Source organism: Carassius carassius, chromosome 36 (assembly GCF_963082965.1).
Source record: "Carassius carassius chromosome 36, fCarCar2.1, whole genome shotgun sequence".
Lineage (NCBI taxonomy): Eukaryota > Metazoa > Chordata > Actinopteri > Cypriniformes > Cyprinidae > Carassius > Carassius carassius.
Window position 1 is genome coordinate 20,825,277 of NC_081790.1, and position 20,416 is coordinate 20,845,692.

Below are 20,416 nucleotides of genomic sequence, written 5' to 3' on the forward strand. Positions count from 1 at the left end.
CGATATTACATACTGATTAGTTAACACATCTTCCTTAGTAGTTAATAGTAGTGACTGAAGTGTTCATAGATAAATACCTATTAGTTCTGCAATAATTCCTTATCAACTATGCATTAAGTAAGATACAGTATTCTAAAGTGTTACCGACAGTTTTTAATGTGTTAGAAGCTATATGCACAAAAACGTCTCAAGGTTACGTATGTAACCCTAGTTCCTTGAAGGAACGAGACGCTGCGCCGAAACGCTTTTGGGGAACGTCCCTGACGAGACCGACTCTGAATATCGTGTGCAATCAGTCCATCGGAAAGGCGTGACGTCACGGGCGGGGTGACGTAGCGACCAGGAAGCTATAAAAGCACGTGCCGTGCAGCTGGCTTCAGCTTCGAGTAGGGAAGCAAGCGCCGGCAGGGGTGCCGGGAGTATGGCTCTGCGACGCAGCGTCTCGTTCCTTCAAGGAACTAGGGTTACATACGTAACCTTGAGACGTTTCTTTTCAGGAACTCGAGCTGCGTCGAAACGCTTTTGGGGAACGATGTGCCCACGCTGCCAGACTTCCAAATCCCTGCCTAGTGTGTAGTCAAAAGAGCACAGCTAAGACGAGAGAACAGAAGAGCCCGGCGTGGCTCGCATGTCAAGATCGTAAAATCGGACAAATGTGGAGGGCGTGGACCACCCCGCAGCGTTGCAGATGTCCAAGAGGGACACACCTGCTGAGAAGGCCTTGGAGGCCGCCATACTCCGAGTAGAGTGAGCCTTGGCCCCCAAAGGAGGGGGAAGACCAGAGGACTCATAGGAGACGTTGATAGCCTCGACTATCCAACGACTAAGGGTCTGCTTGGTGGCAGGAGAACCCTTGTTAGAAGGACCGTAGCAAACAAGCAATTGGTCTGATTTTCTCCACAGGGCAGCTCTGTGGACGTATGCGTCCAGTGCTCGCACTGGACACATACAGTTTAGCTTCTCTTGGTCTGGCTCCCGAAAGGGAGGAGGACAGAAGGCCTGCAGTACGATAGGTTGTGATGTGACAGAGGGAACCTTCGGAACGTAACCCGCTCGAGGGTATAAGAATGCTTTGGCCATACCAGGGGCAAAGTCTAAGTAGGTAGGGGCCACCGAAAGGGCCTGAAGATCTCCAACTCTCTTTAGTGAGGTGATTGCCAGTAACAGGGCAGTTTTAAGTGTCAGATGTCTATCTGAGATATCTTGTATTGGCTCGAATGGAGCTTTACAAAGAGCCTCTAGAACCACAACCAAATCCCAGGGGGGAACACGGGATCGTACTGGAGGTCTCAGCCTCAGCGCACCGCGGAGGAAACGTGTAACTAGGGGGTGTCTACCCACTGACTGACCATTGAAAGGGACGTGGAAAGCAGCTAAGGCCGCCACGTAAACCTTTAAGGTGGAGTGGGATAACCCCGCAGAGAGCCTGGCTTGTAAAAACTCCAGAACTGTACCAACTGGGCAGTCTGCTGGGTCAAGCTGGCGGTCTCTGCACCATGAAGTGAAGAGCTTCCACTTCAGGGCGTACAGTTTCCTCGTAGAGGGAGCTCTGGATTGGAGTAGGGTCTCAACAACCTCGGTTGAGAGACCAGCTGCTAATAGCTGTGCCCCCTCAGGGGCCACACCCACAGCTTCCACAACTCCGGGCGAGGGTGAATTATCGTGCCCTGCGCCTGTGAGAGTAGGTCTGTCCTGATCGGTATCTCCCACGGAGAGCCGTCGAGGAGCGAGACTAGATCTGAGAACCATACTCGGCCCGGCCAGAACGGGGCTACTAGTAGTAGACGGACCCCGTCCCGGCGTACTCTCGCCAGAACTCCCGGGAGCAGAGCAATAGGGGGAAAAGTGTACAGACGAAGCCTCGGCCAGGTCTGTACCATAGCGTTCAGTCCCAGAGGAGCTGGATGAACTAGAGAGAACCAGAGGGGACATTGCGATGTCTCCTGAGTCGCAAAGAGGTCCACCTGGGCTGTACCAAATACTCTCCATATGTGCTTCACCACCTCGGGGTGAAGCATCCATTCCCCGGGCCTCGGCCCCTGTCTCGACAGTATGTCTGCTCCCACATTCAATCTCCCAGGAATATACGCTGCTCTGATGGAGAGGAGCTTGCCCTGGGACCACAGAAGGATCTGGTGTGCCAGCTTGTACAAGGGGCGCGAACGCAGACCCCCCTGGTGATTGATATAAGAGACCACTGATGTGTTGTCGGTGCGCACCAACACATGGTGACCTCTCAGGTCTGGGAGGAAATATTTCAATGCTCGATAGACCGCTAGTATCTCTAGGCAATTGATGTGCCATGTTAGATGGCGACCACTCCACAGACCGCGGGCAGGGTGGCCGCTCATGACCGCACCCCAACCGGTGAGGGACGCATCTGTCGCTAGCGTTACACGGCGACAAGGAACTCCCAGCACCGGGCCCTGATTCAAGAACCAAGGTTTCCTCCACATGTCTAAGGCACGAAGGCACCGCCGCGTGACCTTGATAACTCGACGTGGATTTCCCCTCGGGGAAAAGCCCTTGGACTTGAGCCACCACTGTAGGGGTCTCATGTACAGCAGGCCAAAAGGTATCACGTTGGACGCAGCTGCCATCAGCCCTAACAATCTCTGGAATTGTTTGACAGTGAGTGACTGGCCTTCTTTGACTCTCTCGACTGATGTGAGGATCGACTCGATCCGAGCAGGAGACAAGCGTGCCTGCATCGTGGTCGAATTCCACACTACGCCTAGATAGGTGGTTCTCTGAACTGGAGAAAGTACACTCTTCTTGGCGTTTAGTCTCAAACCCAGCTCCCCCATGTGTGCGAGAACGACATCTCGATGTCGAGCCGCCATCTGCTCTGATTGAGCTAGGATCAACCAATCGTCGATATAATTTAAAATGCGGATGTCCTGCATACGGAGGGATACCAGAGCCGCATCCATACATTTCGTGAACGTGCGGGGTGAGAGTGCGAGGCCAAAGGGAAGTACTCGATATTGATAAGCTTTGCCCCCGAAAGCGAACCTCAGAAACTTCCTGTGTTGTGGAAGGATGGATATGTGGAAGTATGCATCTTTGAGATCTATTGTGACAAACCAGTCCTCGGATCTGATTTGAGCTACAACCTGGTTGACAGTGAGCATCTTGAACTTCAGTGACATAACTGAGCGGTTCAGGAGACGCAAGTCTAAGATCGGACGCAACCCCCCATCCTTCTTTGGAACTATGAAATACCGGCTGTAAAATCCGGATTCCCTGTCTAGAGGAGGGACCACCTCGATGGCCTCCTTCCTTAATAGGGTATTCACTTCTTGTTCCATAACCAGAGCCTGCTGGGGGCCGACCACAGTCGGTGTAACCCCGTTGAACTTCGGTGGTGGATGACCGAACTGAATGCAATAGCCTCTTTCTATTGTACGCAGGACCCATTGAGATACATTTGGCAGTAGCTTCCACGCTGCTAAATAATCTACTAAGGGAATCAGTCTCTCGAGACTGACCTCTGGTGTAATAGGCCCCCGAAGGGGCGGCGAGCATCCCAGCTCCGCTACGCTCACGGGCGGAAGTAACTGGGGGTGGCGCTCGCTGGAGGCCGCTGCGCCCTGAAGCTCTGGCAGGGTTGGCAGACCGACCTCCTGAGGGTACTGAGGTGAGACGGGCACCGTGTAATGAGGTGAACCGCGCTCTACCCCAGCAGGGGCTACCCTCTGGATCCTGGCGTCAGGATCTTTTCGTCGAGGACTTCCGGGCTTCGATGACAGATCTTAAATCGGTTTTCGCCCTAGAAGCCCCCGACTCAGAGCGTCGTTGCCCTCGGCCCCGACGTGGGGGAGCACGAGTGGCGACGCTCTGCCTTTGCGCTTCCCGGTGTGAGGAGCCGGTATGTGGCGTGGTCATCTCCCACCCAGATGCACCACGAGAGCGACGAGGGAGGAAACTCTGGAACGCCGCTGCCTGCTTGTGCGCCTCCTGGAACCTGTTGACGACAGTATTAACTGTGTCGCCGAACAGGCCCGAGGCTTGAAGCGGGGCGTCCAGGAGGCAGACCCTGTCTCGTTCTTTAATTTCTGACAGGGTCAGCCACAAATGCCTCTCCGCGGCCACTAAGGCTGCCATAGACCGCCCAATTGCGCGAGCGGTCTCCTTAGTGGCGCGGAGGGAGAGATCAGCGGTCTTTCTGAGTTCTTCAATCTCTTCAGACTTAATCCCCTCCCCCTCATCGACATCTCTCAGCAGGTCAGCCTGATAAGCTTGCAGGACTGCCATAGTATGAAGGCACGCCCCAGCCTGACCTGCTGCCACATAACCTTTGCCCACTAGCGATGATGTAACTCTAAGCGGCTTAGTGGGCAATGTCGGAGCCTTTAGAGACGAGGCCGAACCGGGTGACAGATAGCCCACGAGCGTCTGTTCAACCCGTGGCATCGCTCTATAACCACGCTCTCCCAGCCCCATCACGTTGCCATAATATAGTGAATCAGGGCCAAAGAGGCGGGTCGAATACGGGTGATTCCACGATCTCGATAACTCATCATGGAGATCGGGAAAATACGGAAGGCTCCGACGTGGAGGTGGTTGCTTCGGCCGGCCAAAAGCTCCTCATACTGGGGCGACAGGGGTGGCGAATCCCCAACAACAGTCTCCACATCGACCTCCTCAGAGGACGAGAGGTGAAGAGCTGATCCCTCACCCTGGGGGGAAGAAACCAATGAGCGTGCTTCCGAACCCAGGGCTTGGGCGCCGGATCTGGCAGATGAGGAAGGAGATAAGGACTGGCCCGTCTCCATTCCTTCTGACAGATCCACCTGCGAACCCCACGAGTGCAGCAGCCGCTCTGCCTCGGCAGTAGCGGGGCCAGCACCGCGAGGAACGCTGGTGAAGGCTCCCTCCTCGAAGAGAGCCCTCCGGGATCGAAGCGTCCGCATTGGCAAACGTTCGCAATGCGGGCAGCCGGCCCCCTCGAGAGCCGACTCAGCGTGCTTCGATCCCAGGCAAGCCACGCACAGCCTGTGTGTATCCCTGCTCGTAATGTAGCGAGTGCAGGGAGGAACACACAGTCTGTAACGAGGCTTGAAATCGCCCTTCAAATGTTTGGTCTTTTGCTTCTGCTTAGGCATATTGAGCTGTTTTAGCGATCTTTTTAAGCTAAGGGACAGACAACAATAAATAGGACCAACAGGACAGACTTTTGCACATGCACACACAGAGCGCTTGCTGACAGATTCGAAGCTGAAGCCAGCTGCACGGCACGTGCTTTTATAGCTTCCTGGTCGCTACGTCACCCCGCCCGTGACGTCACGCCTTTCCGATGGACTGATTGCACACGATATTCAGAGTCGGTCTCGTCAGGGACGTTCCCCAAAAGCGTTTCGACGCAGCTCGAGTTCCTGAAAAGGAACTTATGTTAGGACTTCAATGCTCAAGATTGTCAGTTTACAGGTTTCTGAGACCAGTAATGTTAAAATAGTGTTTCTGGTCAAATGAAGTGAAATCTAGCCCAAATCTGCTCAAAAACGTGTCTCTCTATGAGAGAAAGCTGCTTCATTCAATGTTCAGTGCAAATCTTGCCAAACTGAAAGATGCTTATGTCTTATGAAATAAAATGATTTCTGCAATGCAGTGAGACAGTTTTTAATGGTTTAGAAGTTATATGCACAAAAACAGATGTTAGGACTTCAATGCTCAAGATTGTCAGTTTACAGGTTTCTGAGACCAGTAATGTTAAAATAGTGTTTCTGGTCAAATGAAGTGAAATCTAGCCCAAATCTGCTCAAAAGCTTGTCTCTCTATGAGAGAAAGCTGCTTCATTCAATATTCAGTGCAAATCTTGCCAAACTGAAAGATGCTTATGCCTTATGAAATACAATGTTTTTGCAAATGCTGTAAGACAGTTTTTAATGTGTTAGAAGTTATATGCACAAAACCTTATGTTAGGACTTCAATGCTCAAGATTGTCAGTTTACAGGTTTCTGAGACCAGTAATGTTGAAATAGTGCTTCTGTTCAAATGAAGAGAAATCTAGCCCAAATCTGTTTAAAAGCTTGTCTCTCTGTGAGATAGAGCTGCTTCATTCAATGTTCAGTGCAAATCTTGCCAAACTGAAATATGCTTATGCCCTATGAAATACAATGTTTTTGCAATGCTGTAAGACAGTTTTTAATGTGTTAGAAGTTATATGCACAAAAACTTATTTAGGACTTCAATGCTCAAGATTGTCAGTTTACAGGTTTCTGAGACCAGTAATGTTAAAATAGTGCTTCTGTTCAAATGAAGTGAAATCTAGCCCAAATCTGCTCAAAAGCTTATCTCTTTATGAGAGAAAGCTGCTTCATTCAATATTCAGTGCAAATCTTGCCAAACTGAAAGATGCTTATGCCTTATGAAATACAATGTTTTTGCAATGCCGTAAGACAGTTTTTAATGTGTTAGAAGTTATATGCACAAAAACTTATGTTAGGACTTCAATGCTCAAGATTGTCAGTTTACAGGTTTCTGAGACCAGTAATGTTAAAATAGTGCTTCTGTTCAAATGAAGTGAAATCTAGCCCAAATCTGCTCAAAAGCTTGTCTCTCTATGAGAGAAAGCTGCTTCATTCAATATTCAGTGCAAATCTTGCCAAACTGAAAGATGCTTATGTCTTATGAAATAAAATGAATTCTGCAATGCAGTGAGACAGTGTTTAATGTGTTAGCAGTTATATGCACAAAAACATATGTTAGGACTTCAATGCTCAAGATTGTCAGTTTACAGGTTTCTGAGACCAGTAATGTTGAAATAGTGTTTCTGGTCAAATGAAGTGAAATCTAGCCCAAATCTGCTCAAAAGCTTGTCTCTCTATGAGAGAAAGCTGCTTCATTCAATATTCAGTGCAAATCTTGCCAAACTGAAAGATGCGTATGCCTTATGAAATACAATGTTTTTGCAATGCTGTAAGACAGTTTTTAATGTGTTAGAAGTTATATGCACAAAAACTTATTTAGGACTTCAATGCTCAAGATTGTCAGTTTACAGGTTTCAAATTATGAAATACAATGTTTTTGCAATGCTGTAAGACAGTTTTTAATGTGTTAGAAGTTATATGTACAAAAACTTATGTTAGGACTTCAATGCTCAAGATTGTCAGTTTACAGGTTTCTGAGACCAGTAATGTTGAAATAGTGCTTCTGTTCAAATGAAGTGAAATCTAGCCCAAATTTGCTCAAAATCTTGTCTCTCTATGAGAGAAAGCTGCATCATTCAATATTCAGTGCAAATCTTGCCAAACTGAAAGATGCTTATGCCTTATGAAATAAAATGATTTCTGCAATGCAGTGAGACAGTGTTTAATGTGTTAGCAGTTATATGCACAAAAACATATGTTAGGACTTCAATGCTCAAGATTGTCAGTTTACAGGTTTCTGAGACCAGTAATGTTAAAATAGTGTTTCTGGTCAAATGAAGTGAAATCTAGCCCAAATCTGCTCAAAAACGTGTCTCTCTATGAGAGAAAGCTGCTTCATTCAATGTTCAGTGCAAATCTTGCCAAACTGAAAGATGCTTATGTCTTATGAAATAAAATGATTTCTGCAATGCAGTGAGACAGTTTTTAATGGTTTAGAAGTTATATGCACAAAAACAGATGTTAGGACTTCAATGCTCAAGATTGTCAGTTTACAGGTTTCTGAGACCAGTAATGTTAAAATAGTGTTTCTGTTCAAATGAAGTGAAATCTAGCCCAAATCTGCTCAAAAGCTTGTCTCTCTATGAGAGAAAGCTGCTTCATTCAATATTCAGTGCAAATCTTGCCAAACTGAAAGATGCTTATGCCTTATGAAATACAATGTTTTTGCAAATGCTGTAAGACAGTTTTTAATGTGTTAGAAGTTATATGCACAAAACCTTATGTTAGGACTTCAATGCTCAAGATTGTCAGTTTACAGGTTTCTGAGACCAGTAATGTTGAAATAGTGCTTCTGTTCAAATGAAGAGAAATCTAGCCCAAATCTGTTTAAAAGCTTGTCTCTCTGTGAGATAGAGCTGCTTCATTCAATGTTCAGTGCAAATCTTGCCAAACTGAAATATGCTTATGCCCTATGAAATACAATGTTTTTGCAATGCTGTAAGACAGTTTTTAATGTGTTAGAAGTTATATGCACAAAAACTTATTTAGGACTTCAATGCTCAAGATTGTCAGTTTACAGGTTTCTGAGACCAGTAATGTTAAAATAGTGCTTCTGTTCAAATGAAGTGAAATCTAGCCCAAATCTGCTCAAAAGCTTATCTCTTTATGAGAGAAAGCTGCTTCATTCAATATTCAGTGCAAATCTTGCCAAACTGAAAGATGCTTATGCCTTATGAAATACAATGTTTTTGCAATGCCGTAAGACAGTTTTTAATGTGTTAGAAGTTATATGCACAAAAACTTATGTTAGGACTTCAATGCTCAAGATTGTCAGTTTACAGGTTTCTGAGACCAGTAATGTTAAAATAGTGCTTCTGTTCAAATGAAGTGAAATCTAGCCCAAATCTGCTCAAAAGCTTGTCTCTCTATGAGAGAAAGCTGCTTCATTCAATATTCAGTGCAAATCTTGCCAAACTGAAAGATGCTTATGTCTTATGAAATAAAATGAATTCTGCAATGCAGTGAGACAGTGTTTAATGTGTTAGCAGTTATATGCACAAAAACATATGTTAGGACTTCAATGCTCAAGATTGTCAGTTTACAGGTTTCTGAGACCAGTAATGTTGAAATAGTGTTTCTGGTCAAATGAAGTGAAATCTAGCCCAAATCTGCTCAAAAGCTTGTCTCTCTATGAGAGAAAGCTGCTTCATTCAATATTCAGTGCAAATCTTGCCAAACTGAAAGATGCGTATGCCTTATGAAATACAATGTTTTTGCAATGCTGTAAGACAGTTTTTAATGTGTTAGAAGTTATATGCACAAAAACTTATTTAGGACTTCAATGCTCAAGATTGTCAGTTTACAGGTTTCAAATTATGAAATACAATGTTTTTGCAATGCTGTAAGACAGTTTTTAATGTGTTAGAAGTTATATGTACAAAAACTTATGTTAGGACTTCAATGCTCAAGATTGTCAGTTTACAGGTTTCTGAGACCAGTAATGTTGAAATAGTGCTTCTGTTCAAATGAAGTGAAATCTAGCCCAAATTTGCTCAAAATCTTGTCTCTCTATGAGAGAAAGCTGCATCATTCAATATTCAGTGCAAATCTTGCCAAACTGAAAGATGTTTATGCCTTATGAAATAAAATGATTTCTGCAATGCAGTGAGACAGTGTTTAATGTGTTAGCAGTTATATGCACAAAAACATATGTTAGGACTTCAATGCTCAAGATTGTCAGTTTACAGGTTTCTGAGACCAGTAATGTTAAAATAGTGTTTCTGGTCAAATGAAGTGAAATCTAGCCCAAATCTGCTCAAAGGCTTGTCTCTCTATGAGAGAAAGCTGCTTCATTCAATGTTCAGTGCAAATCTTGCCAAACTGAAAGATGCTTATGTCTTATGAAATAAAATGATTTGTGCAATGTAGTGAGACAGTTTTTAATGTGTTAGAAGTTATATGCACAAAAACAGATGTTAGGACTTCAATGCTTAAGATTGTCAGTTTACAGGTTTCTGAGACCAGTAATGTTGAAATAGTGCTTCTGTTCAAATGAAGTGAAATCTAGCCCAAATCTGCCCAAAAGCTTGTCTCTCTGTGAGTTAGAGCTGCTTCATTCAATGTTCAGTGCAAATCTTGCCAAACTGAAAGATGCTTATGCCTTATGAAATACAATGTTTTTGCAATGCTGTAAGACAGTTTTTAATGTGTTAGAAGTTATATGCACAAAACGTTATGTTAGGACTTCAATGCTCAAGATTGTCAGTTTACAGGTTTCTGAGACCAGTAATGTTGAAATAGTGCTTCTGTTCAAATGAAGTGAAATCTAGCCCAAATCTGCTCAAAAGCTTGTCTCTCTGTGAGATAGAGCTGCTTCATTCAATATTCAGTGCAAATCTTGCCTAACTGAAAGATGCTTATGCCTTATGAAATACAATGTTTTTGCAAATGCTGTAAGACAGTTTTTAATGTGTTAGAAGTTATATGCACAAAACCTTATGTTAGGACTTCAATGCTCAAGATTGTCAGTTTACAGGTTTCTGAGACCAGTAATGTTGAAATAGTGCTTCTGTTCAAATGAAGTGAATTCTAGCCCAAATCTGCTCCAAAGCTTCTCTCTTTGTGAGTTAGAGCTGCTTCATTCAATATTCAGTGCAAATCTTGCCAAACTGAAAGATGCTTATGTCTTATGAAATAAAATGATTTCTGCAATGCAGTGAGACAGTGTTTAATGTGTTAGAAGTTATATGCACAAAAACATATGTTAGGACTTCAATGCTCAAGATTGTCAGTTTACAGGTTTCTGAGACCAGTAATGTTAAAATAGTGCTTCTGTTCAAATGAAGTGAAATCTAGCCCAAATCTGCTCAAAAGATTGTCTCTCTATGAGAGAAAGCTGCTTCATTCAATGTTCAGTGCAAATCTTGCCAAACTGAAAGATGCTTATGTCTTATGAAATAAAATGATTTCTGCAATGTAGTGAGACAATTTTTTATGTGTTAGCAGTTATATGCACAAAAACATATGTTAGGACTTCAATGCTCAAGATTGTCAGTTTACAGGTTTCTGAGACCAGTAATGTTAAAATAGTGTTTCTGGTCAAATGAAGTGTAATCTAGCCCAAATCTGCTCAAAAGCTTGTCTCTCTATGAGAGAAAGCTGCTTCATTCAATATTCAGTGCAAATCTTGCCAATCTGAAAGATGCTTTGCCTTATGAAATACAATGTTTTTGCAAATGCTGTAAGACAGTTTTTAATGTGTTAGAAGTTACATGCACAAAACCTTATGTTAGGACTTCAATGCTCAAAATTGTCAGTTTACAGGTTTCTGAGACCAGTAATGTTGACATAGTGCTTCTGTTCAAATGAAGTGAAATCTAGCCCAAATTTGCTCAAAATCTTGTCTCTCTATGAGAGAAAGCTGCTTCATTCAATGTTCAGTGCAAATCTTGCCAAACTGAAAGATGCTTATGTCTTATGAAATAAAATGATTTCTGCAATGTAGTGAGACAGTTTTTAATGTGTTAGCAGTTATATGCACAAAAACATATGTTAGGACTTCAATGCTCAAGATTGTCAGTTTACAGGTTTCTGAGACCAGTAATGTTAAAATAGTGTTTCTGGTCAAATGAAGTGAAATCTAGCCCAAATCTGCTCAAAGGCTTGTCTCTCTATGAGAGAAAGCTGCTTCATTCAATGTTCAGTGCAAATCTTGCCAAACTGAAAGATGCTTATGTCTTATGAAATAAAATGATTTGTGCAATGTAGTGAGACAGTTTTTAATGTGTTAGAAGTTATATGCACAAAAACAGATGTTAGGACTTCAATGCTTAAGATTGTCAGTTTACAGGTTTCTGAGACCAGTAATGTTGAAATAGTGCTTCTGTTCAAATGAAGTGAAATCTAGCCCAAATCTGCCCAAAAGCTTGTCTCTCTGTGAGTTAGAGCTGCTTCATTCAATGTTCAGTGCAAATCTTGCCAAACTGAAAGATGCTTATGCCTTATGAAATACAATGTTTTTGCAAATGCTGTAAGACAGTTTTTAATGTGTTAGAAGTTATATGCACAAAACGTTATGTTAGGACTTCAATGCTCAAGATTGTCAGTTTACAGGTTTCTGAGACCAGTAATGTTGAAATAGTGCTTCTGTTCAAATGAAGAGAAATCTAGCCCAAATCTGTTTAAAAGCTTATCTCTCTGTGAGATAGAGCTGCTTCATTCAATGTTCAGTGCAAATCTTGCCAAACTGAAATATGCTTATGCCTTATGAAATACAATGTTTTTGCAATGCTGTAAGACAGTTTTTAATGTGTTAGAAGTTATATTCACAAAACGTTATGTTAGGACTTCAATGCTCAAGATTGTCAGTTTACAGGTTTCTGAGACCAGTAATGTTGAAATAGTGTTTCTGGTCAAATGAAGTGAAATCTAGCCCAAATCTGCTCAAAAGCTTGTCTCTCTATGAGAGAAAGCTGCTTCATTCAATATTCAGTGCAAATCTTGCCAAACTGAAAGATGCTTATGCCTTATGAAATACAATGTTTTTGCAATGCTGTAAGACAGTTTTTAATGTGTTAGAAGTTATATGCACAAAAACTTATGTTAGGACTTCAATGCTCAAGATTGTCAGTTTACAGGTTTCTGAGACCAGTAATGTTAAAATAGTGTTTCTGGTCAAATGAAGTGAAATCTAGCCCAAATCTGCTCAAAAGCTTGTCTCTATGAGAGAAAGCTGCTTCATTCAATATTCAGTGCAAATCTTGCCAAACTGAAAGATACTTATGCCTTATGAAATACAACGTTTTTGCAATGCTGTAAGACAGTTTTTAATGTGTTAGAAGTTATATGCACAAAAACTTATGTTAGGACTTCAATGCTCAAGATTATCAGTTTACAGGTTTCTGAGACCAGTAATGTTAAAATAGTGCTTCTGTTCAAATGAAGTGTAATCTAGCCCAAATCTGCTCAAAAGCTTGTCTCTCTATGAGAGAAAGCTGCTTCATTTAATATTGAGTGCAAATCTTGCCAATCTGAAAGATGCTTTTGCCTTATGAAATACAATGTTTTTGCAAATGCTGTAAGACAGTTTTTAATGTGTTAGAAGTTACATGCACAAAACCTTATGTTAGGACTTCAATGCTCAAAATTGTCAGTTTACAGGTTTCTGAGACCAGTCATGTTGACATAGTGCTTCTGTTCAAATGAAGTGAAATCTAGCCCAAATTTGCTCAAAATCTTGTCTCTCTATGAGAGAAAGCTGCTTCATTCAATGTTCAGTGCAAATCTTGCCAAACTGAAAGATGCTTATGCCTTATGAAATACAATGTTTTTGCAATGCTGTAAGACAGTTTTTAATGTGTTAGAAGTTACATGCACAAAACATTATGTTAGGACTTCAGTGCTCAAGATTGTCAGTTTACAGGTTTCTGAGACCAGTAATGTTGAAATAGTGCTTCTGTTCAAATGAAGTGAAATCTAGCCCAAATCTGCTCAAAAGCTTCTCTCTCTGTGAGTTAGAGTTGCTTCATTCAATGTTCAGTGCAAATCTTGCCAAACTGAAAGATGCTTATGTCTTATGAAATAAAATGATTTCTGCAATGTAGTGAGACAGTTTTTAATGTGTTAGAAGTTATATGCACAAAAACAGATGTTAGGACTTCAATGCTCAAGATTGTCAGTTTACAGGTTTCTGAGACCAGTAATGTTGAAATAGTGCTTCTGTTCAAATGAAGTGAAATCTAGCCCAAATCTGCTCAAAAGCTTCTCTCTCTGTGAGTTAGAGCTGCTTCATTCAATGTTCAGTGCAAATCTTGCCCAACTGAAAGATGCTTATGCCTTATGAAATACAATGTTTTTGCAAATGCAGTAAGACAGTTTTTAATGTGTTAGAAGTTATATGCACAAAACCTTATGTTAGGACTTCAATGCTCAAGATTGTCAGTTTACAGGTTTCTGAGACCAGTAATGTTGAAATAGTGCTTCTGTTCAAATGAAGTGAAATCTAGCCCAAATCTGCTCAAAAGCTTCTCTCTCTGTGAGTTAGAGCTGCTTCATTCAATGTTCAGTGCAAATCTTGCCAAACTGAAAGATGCTTTTGTCTTATGAAATACAATGTTTTTGCAATGCTGTAAGACAGTTTTTAATGTGTTAGAAGTTATATGCACAAAACGTTATGTTAGGACTTCACTGCTCAAGATTGTCAGTTTACAGGTTTCTGATACCAGTAATGTTAAAATAGTGTTTCTGGTCAAATGAACTGAAATCTAGCCCAAATCTGCTCAAAAGCTTGTCTCTCTATGAGAGAAAGCTGCTTCATTCAATATTCAGTGCAAATCTTGCCAAACTGAAAGATGCTTATGCCTTATGAAATACAATGTTTTTGCAATGCTGTAAGACAGTTTTTAATATGTTAGAAGTTATATGCACAAAAACTTATGTTAGGACTTCAATGCTCAAGATTATCAGTTTACAGGTTTCTGAGACCAGTAATGTTGAAATAGTGCTTCTGTTCAAATGAAGTGAAATCTAGCCCAAATCTGCTCAAAAGCTTCTCTCTCTGTGAGTTAGAGCTGTTTCATTCAATGTTCAGTGCAAATCTTGCCAAACTGAAAGATGCTTATGTCTTATTAAATAAAATGATTTCTGCAATGCAGTGAGACAGTTTTTAATGTGTTAGAAGTTATATGCACAAAAACTTACGTTAGGACTTCAATGCTCAAGATTGTCAGTTTACAGGTTTCTGAGACCAGTAATGTTGAAATAGTGCTTCTGTTCAAATGAAGTGAAATCTAGCCCAAATCTGCTCAAAAGCTTGTCTCTCTGTGAGTTAGAGCTGCTTCATTCAATGTTCAGTGCAAATCTTGCCAATCTGAAAGATGCTTATGCCTTATGAAATACAATGTTCTTGCAATGCTGTAAGACAGTTTTTAATGTGTTAGAAGTTATATGCACAAAACGTTATGTTAGGACTTCAATGCTCAAGATTGTCAGTTTACAGGTTTCTGAGACCAGTAATGTTGAAATAGTGCTTCTGTTCAAATGAAGTGAAATCTAGCCCAAATCTGCTCAAAAGCTTGTCTCTCTATGAGAGAAAGATGCTTCATTCAATATTCAGTGCAAATCTTGCCAAACTGAAAGATGCTTATGCCTTATGAAATACAATGTTTTTGCAATGCTGTAAGACAGTTTTTAATGTGTTAGAAGTTACATGCACAAAACATTGTGTTAGGACTTCAGTGCTCAAGATTGTCAGTTTACAGGTTTCTGAGACCAGTAATGTTGAAATAGTGCTTCTGTTCAAATGAAGTGAAATCTAGCCCAAATCTGCTCAAAAGCTTCTCTCTCTGTGAGTTAGAGTTGCTTCATTCAATGTTCAGTGCAAATCTTGCCAAACTGAAAGATGCTTATGTCTTATGAAATAAAATGATTTCTGCAATGCAGTGAGACAGTTTTTAATGTGTTAGAAGTTATATGCACAAAAACAGATGTTAGGACTTCAATGCTCAAGATTGTCAGTTTACAGGTTTCTGAGACCAGTAATGTTGAAATAGTGCTTCTGTTCAAATGAAGTGAAATCTAGCCCAAATCTGCTCAAAAGCTTGTCTCTCTATGAGAGAAAGCTGCTTCATTCAATATTCAGTGCAAATCTTGCCAAACTGAAAGATGCTTATGCCTTATGAAATACAATGTTTTTGCAAATGCTGTAAGACAGTTTTTAATGTGTTAGAAGTTATATGCACAAAACCTTATGTTAGGACTTCAATGCTCAAGATTGTCAGTTTACAGGTTTCTGAGACCAGTAATGTTGAAATAGTGCTTCTGTTCAAATGAAGAGAAATCTAGCCCAAATCTGTTTAAAAGCTTGTCTCTCTGTGAGATAGAGCTGCTTCATTCAATGTTCAGTGCAAATCTTGCCAAACTGAAATATGCTTATGCCCTATGAAATACAATGTTTTTGCAATGCTGTAAGACAGTTTTTAATGTGTTAGAAGTTATATGCACAAAAACTTATTTAGGACTTCAATGCTCAAGATTGTCAGTTTACAGGTTTCTGAGACCAGTAATGTTAAAATAGTGCTTCTGTTCAAATGAAGTGAAATCTAGCCCAAATCTGCTCAAAAGCTTATCTCTTTATGAGAGAAAGCTGCTTCATTCAATATTCAGTGCAAATCTTGCCAAACTGAAAGATGCTTATGCCTTATGAAATACAATGTTTTTGCAATGCCGTAAGACAGTTTTTAATGTGTTAGAAGTTATATGCACAAAAACTTATGTTAGGACTTCAATGCTCAAGATTGTCAGTTTACAGGTTTCTGAGACCAGTAATGTTAAAATAGTGCTTCTGTTCAAATGAAGTGAAATCTAGCCCAAATCTGCTCAAAAGCTTGTCTCTCTATGAGAGAAAGCTGCTTCATTCAATATTCAGTGCAAATCTTGCCAAACTGAAAGATGCTTATGTCTTATGAAATAAAATGAATTCTGCAATGCAGTGAGACAGTGTTTAATGTGTTAGCAGTTATATGCACAAAAACATATGTTAGGACTTCAATGCTCAAGATTGTCAGTTTACAGGTTTCTGAGACCAGTAATGTTGAAATAGTGTTTCTGGTCAAATGAAGTGAAATCTAGCCCAAATCTGCTCAAAAGCTTGTCTCTCTATGAGAGAAAGCTGCTTCATTCAATATTCAGTGCAAATCTTGCCAAACTGAAAGATGCGTATGCCTTATGAAATACAATGTTTTTGCAATGCTGTAAGACAGTTTTTAATGTGTTAGAAGTTATATGCACAAAAACTTATTTAGGACTTCAATGCTCAAGATTGTCAGTTTACAGGTTTCAAATTATGAAATACAATGTTTTTGCAATGCTGTAAGACAGTTTTTAATGTGTTAGAAGTTATATGTACAAAAACTTATGTTAGGACTTCAATGCTCAAGATTGTCAGTTTACAGGTTTCTGAGACCAGTAATGTTGAAATAGTGCTTCTGTTCAAATGAAGTGAAATCTAGCCCAAATTTGCTCAAAATCTTGTCTCTCTATGAGAGAAAGCTGCATCATTCAATATTCAGTGCAAATCTTGCCAAACTGAAAGATGCTTATGCCTTATGAAATAAAATGATTTCTGCAATGCAGTGAGACAGTGTTTAATGTGTTAGCAGTTATATGCACAAAAACATATGTTAGGACTTCAATGCTCAAGATTGTCAGTTTACAGGTTTCTGAGACCAGTAATGTTAAAATAGTGTTTCTGGTCAAATGAAGTGAAATCTAGCCCAAATCTGCTCAAAAACGTGTCTCTCTATGAGAGAAAGCTGCTTCATTCAATGTTCAGTGCAAATCTTGCCAAACTGAAAGATGCTTATGTCTTATGAAATAAAATGATTTCTGCAATGCAGTGAGACAGTTTTTAATGGTTTAGAAGTTATATGCACAAAAACAGATGTTAGGACTTCAATGCTCAAGATTGTCAGTTTACAGGTTTCTGAGACCAGTAATGTTAAAATAGTGTTTCTGGTCAAATGAAGTGAAATCTAGCCCAAATCTGCTCAAAAGCTTGTCTCTCTATGAGAGAAAGCTGCTTCATTCAATATTCAGTGCAAATCTTGCCAAACTGAAAGATGCTTATGCCTTATGAAATACAATGTTTTTGCAAATGCTGTAAGACAGTTTTTAATGTGTTAGAAGTTATATGCACAAAACCTTATGTTAGGACTTCAATGCTCAAGATTGTCAGTTTACAGGTTTCTGAGACCAGTAATGTTGAAATAGTGCTTCTGTTCAAATGAAGAGAAATCTAGCCCAAATCTGTTTAAAAGCTTGTCTCTCTGTGAGATAGAGCTGCTTCATTCAATGTTCAGTGCAAATCTTGCCAAACTGAAATATGCTTATGCCCTATGAAATACAATGTTTTTGCAATGCTGTAAGACAGTTTTTAATGTGTTAGAAGTTATATGCACAAAAACTTATTTAGGACTTCAATGCTCAAGATTGTCAGTTTACAGGTTTCTGAGACCAGTAATGTTAAAATAGTGCTTCTGTTCAAATGAAGTGAAATCTAGCCCAAATCTGCTCAAAAGCTTATCTCTTTATGAGAGAAAGCTGCTTCATTCAATATTCAGTGCAAATCTTGCCAAACTGAAAGATGCTTATGCCTTATGAAATACAATGTTTTTGCAATGCCGTAAGACAGTTTTTAATGTGTTAGAAGTTATATGCACAAAAACTTATGTTAGGACTTCAATGCTCAAGATTGTCAGTTTACAGGTTTCTGAGACCAGTAATGTTAAAATAGTGCTTCTGTTCAAATGAAGTGAAATCTAGCCCAAATCTGCTCAAAAGCTTGTCTCTCTATGAGAGAAAGCTGCTTCATTCAATATTCAGTGCAAATCTTGCCAAACTGAAAGATGCTTATGTCTTATGAAATAAAATGAATTCTGCAATGCAGTGAGACAGTGTTTAATGTGTTAGCAGTTATATGCACAAAAACATATGTTAGGACTTCAATGCTCAAGATTGTCAGTTTACAGGTTTCTGAGACCAGTAATGTTGAAATAGTGTTTCTGGTCAAATGAAGTGAAATCTAGCCCAAATCTGCTCAAAAGCTTGTCTCTCTATGAGAGAAAGCTGCTTCATTCAATATTCAGTGCAAATCTTGCCAAACTGAAAGATGCGTATGCCTTATGAAATACAATGTTTTTGCAATGCTGTAAGACAGTTTTTAATGTGTTAGAAGTTATATGCACAAAAACTTATTTAGGACTTCAATGCTCAAGATTGTCAGTTTACAGGTTTCAAATTATGAAATACAATGTTTTTGCAATGCTGTAAGACAGTTTTTAATGTGTTAGAAGTTATATGTACAAAAACTTATGTTAGGACTTCAATGCTCAAGATTGTCAGTTTACAGGTTTCTGAGACCAGTAATGTTGAAATAGTGCTTCTGTTCAAATGAAGTGAAATCTAGCCCAAATTTGCTCAAAATCTTGTCTCTCTATGAGAGAAAGCTGCATCATTCAATATTCAGTGCAAATCTTGCCAAACTGAAAGATGTTTATGCCTTATGAAATAAAATGATTTCTGCAATGCAGTGAGACAGTGTTTAATGTGTTAGCAGTTATATGCACAAAAACATATGTTAGGACTTCAATGCTCAAGATTGTCAGTTTACAGGTTTCTGAGACCAGTAATGTTAAAATAGTGTTTCTGGTCAAATGAAGTGAAATCTAGCCCAAATCTGCTCAAAGGCTTGTCTCTCTATGAGAGAAAGCTGCTTCATTCAATGTTCAGTGCAAATCTTGCCAAACTGAAAGATGCTTATGTCTTATGAAATAAAATGATTTGTGCAATGTAGTGAGACAGTTTTTAATGTGTTAGAAGTTATATGCACAAAAACAGATGTTAGGACTTCAATGCTTAAGATTGTCAGTTTACAGGTTTCTGAGACCAGTAATGTTGAAATAGTGCTTCTGTTCAAATGAAGTGAAATCTAGCCCAAATCTGCCCAAAAGCTTGTCTCTCTGTGAGTTAGAGCTGCTTCATTCAATGTTCAGTGCAAATCTTGCCAAACTGAAAGATGCTTATGCCTTATGAAATACAATGTTTTTGCAATGCTGTAAGACAGTTTTTAATGTGTTAGAAGTTATATGCACAAAACGTTATGTTAGGACTTCAATGCTCAAGATTGTCAGTTTACAGGTTTCTGAGACCAGTAATGTTGAAATAGTGCTTCTGTTCAAATGAAGTGAAATCTAGCCCAAATCTGCTCAAAAGCTTGTCTCTCTGTGAGATAGAGCTGCTTCATTCAATATTCAGTGCAAATCTTGCCTAACTGAAAGATGCTTATGCCTTATGAAATACAATGTTTTTGCAAATGCTGTAAGACAGTTTTTAATGTGTTAGAAGTTATATGCACAAAACCTTATGTTAGGACTTCAATGCTCAAGATTGTCAGTTTACAGGTTTCTGAGACCAGTAATGTTGAAATAGTGCTTCTGTTCAAATGAAGTGAATTCTAGCCCAAATCTGCTCCAAAGCTTCTCTCTTTGTGAGTTAGAGCTGCTTCATTCAATATTCAGTGCAAATCTTGCCAAACTGAAAGATGCTTATGTCTTATGAAATAAAATGATTTCTGCAATGCAGTGAGACAGTGTTTAATGTGTTAGAAGTTATATGCACAAAAACATATGTTAGGACTTCAATGCTCAAGATTGTCAGTTTACAGGTTTCTGAGACCAGTAATGTTAAAATAGTGCTTCTGTTCAAATGAAGTGAAATCTAGCCCAAATCTGCTCAAAAGATTGTCTCTCTATGAGAGAAAGCTGCTTCATTCAATGTTCAGTGCAAATCTTGCCAAACTGAAAGATGCTTATGTCTTATGAAATAAAATGATTTCTGCAATGTAGTGAGACAATTTTTTATGTGTTAGCAGTTATATGCACAAAAACATATGTTAGGACTTCAATGCTCAAGATTGTCAGTTTACAGGTTTCTGAGACCAGTAATGTTAAAATAGTGTTTCTGGTCAAATGAAGTGTAATCTAGCCCAAATCTGCTCAAAAGCTTGTCTCTCTATGAGAGAAAGCTGCTTCATTCAATATTCAGTGCAAATCTTGCCAATCTGAAAGATGCTTTGCCTTATGAAATACAATGTTTTTGCAAATGCTGTAAGACAGTTTTTAATGTGTTAGAAGTTACATGCACAAAACCTTATGTTAGGACTTCAATGCTCAAAATTGTCAGTTTACAGGTTTCTGAGACCAGTAATGTTGACATAGTGCTTCTGTTCAAATGAAGTGAAATCTAGCCCAAATTTGCTCAAAATCTTG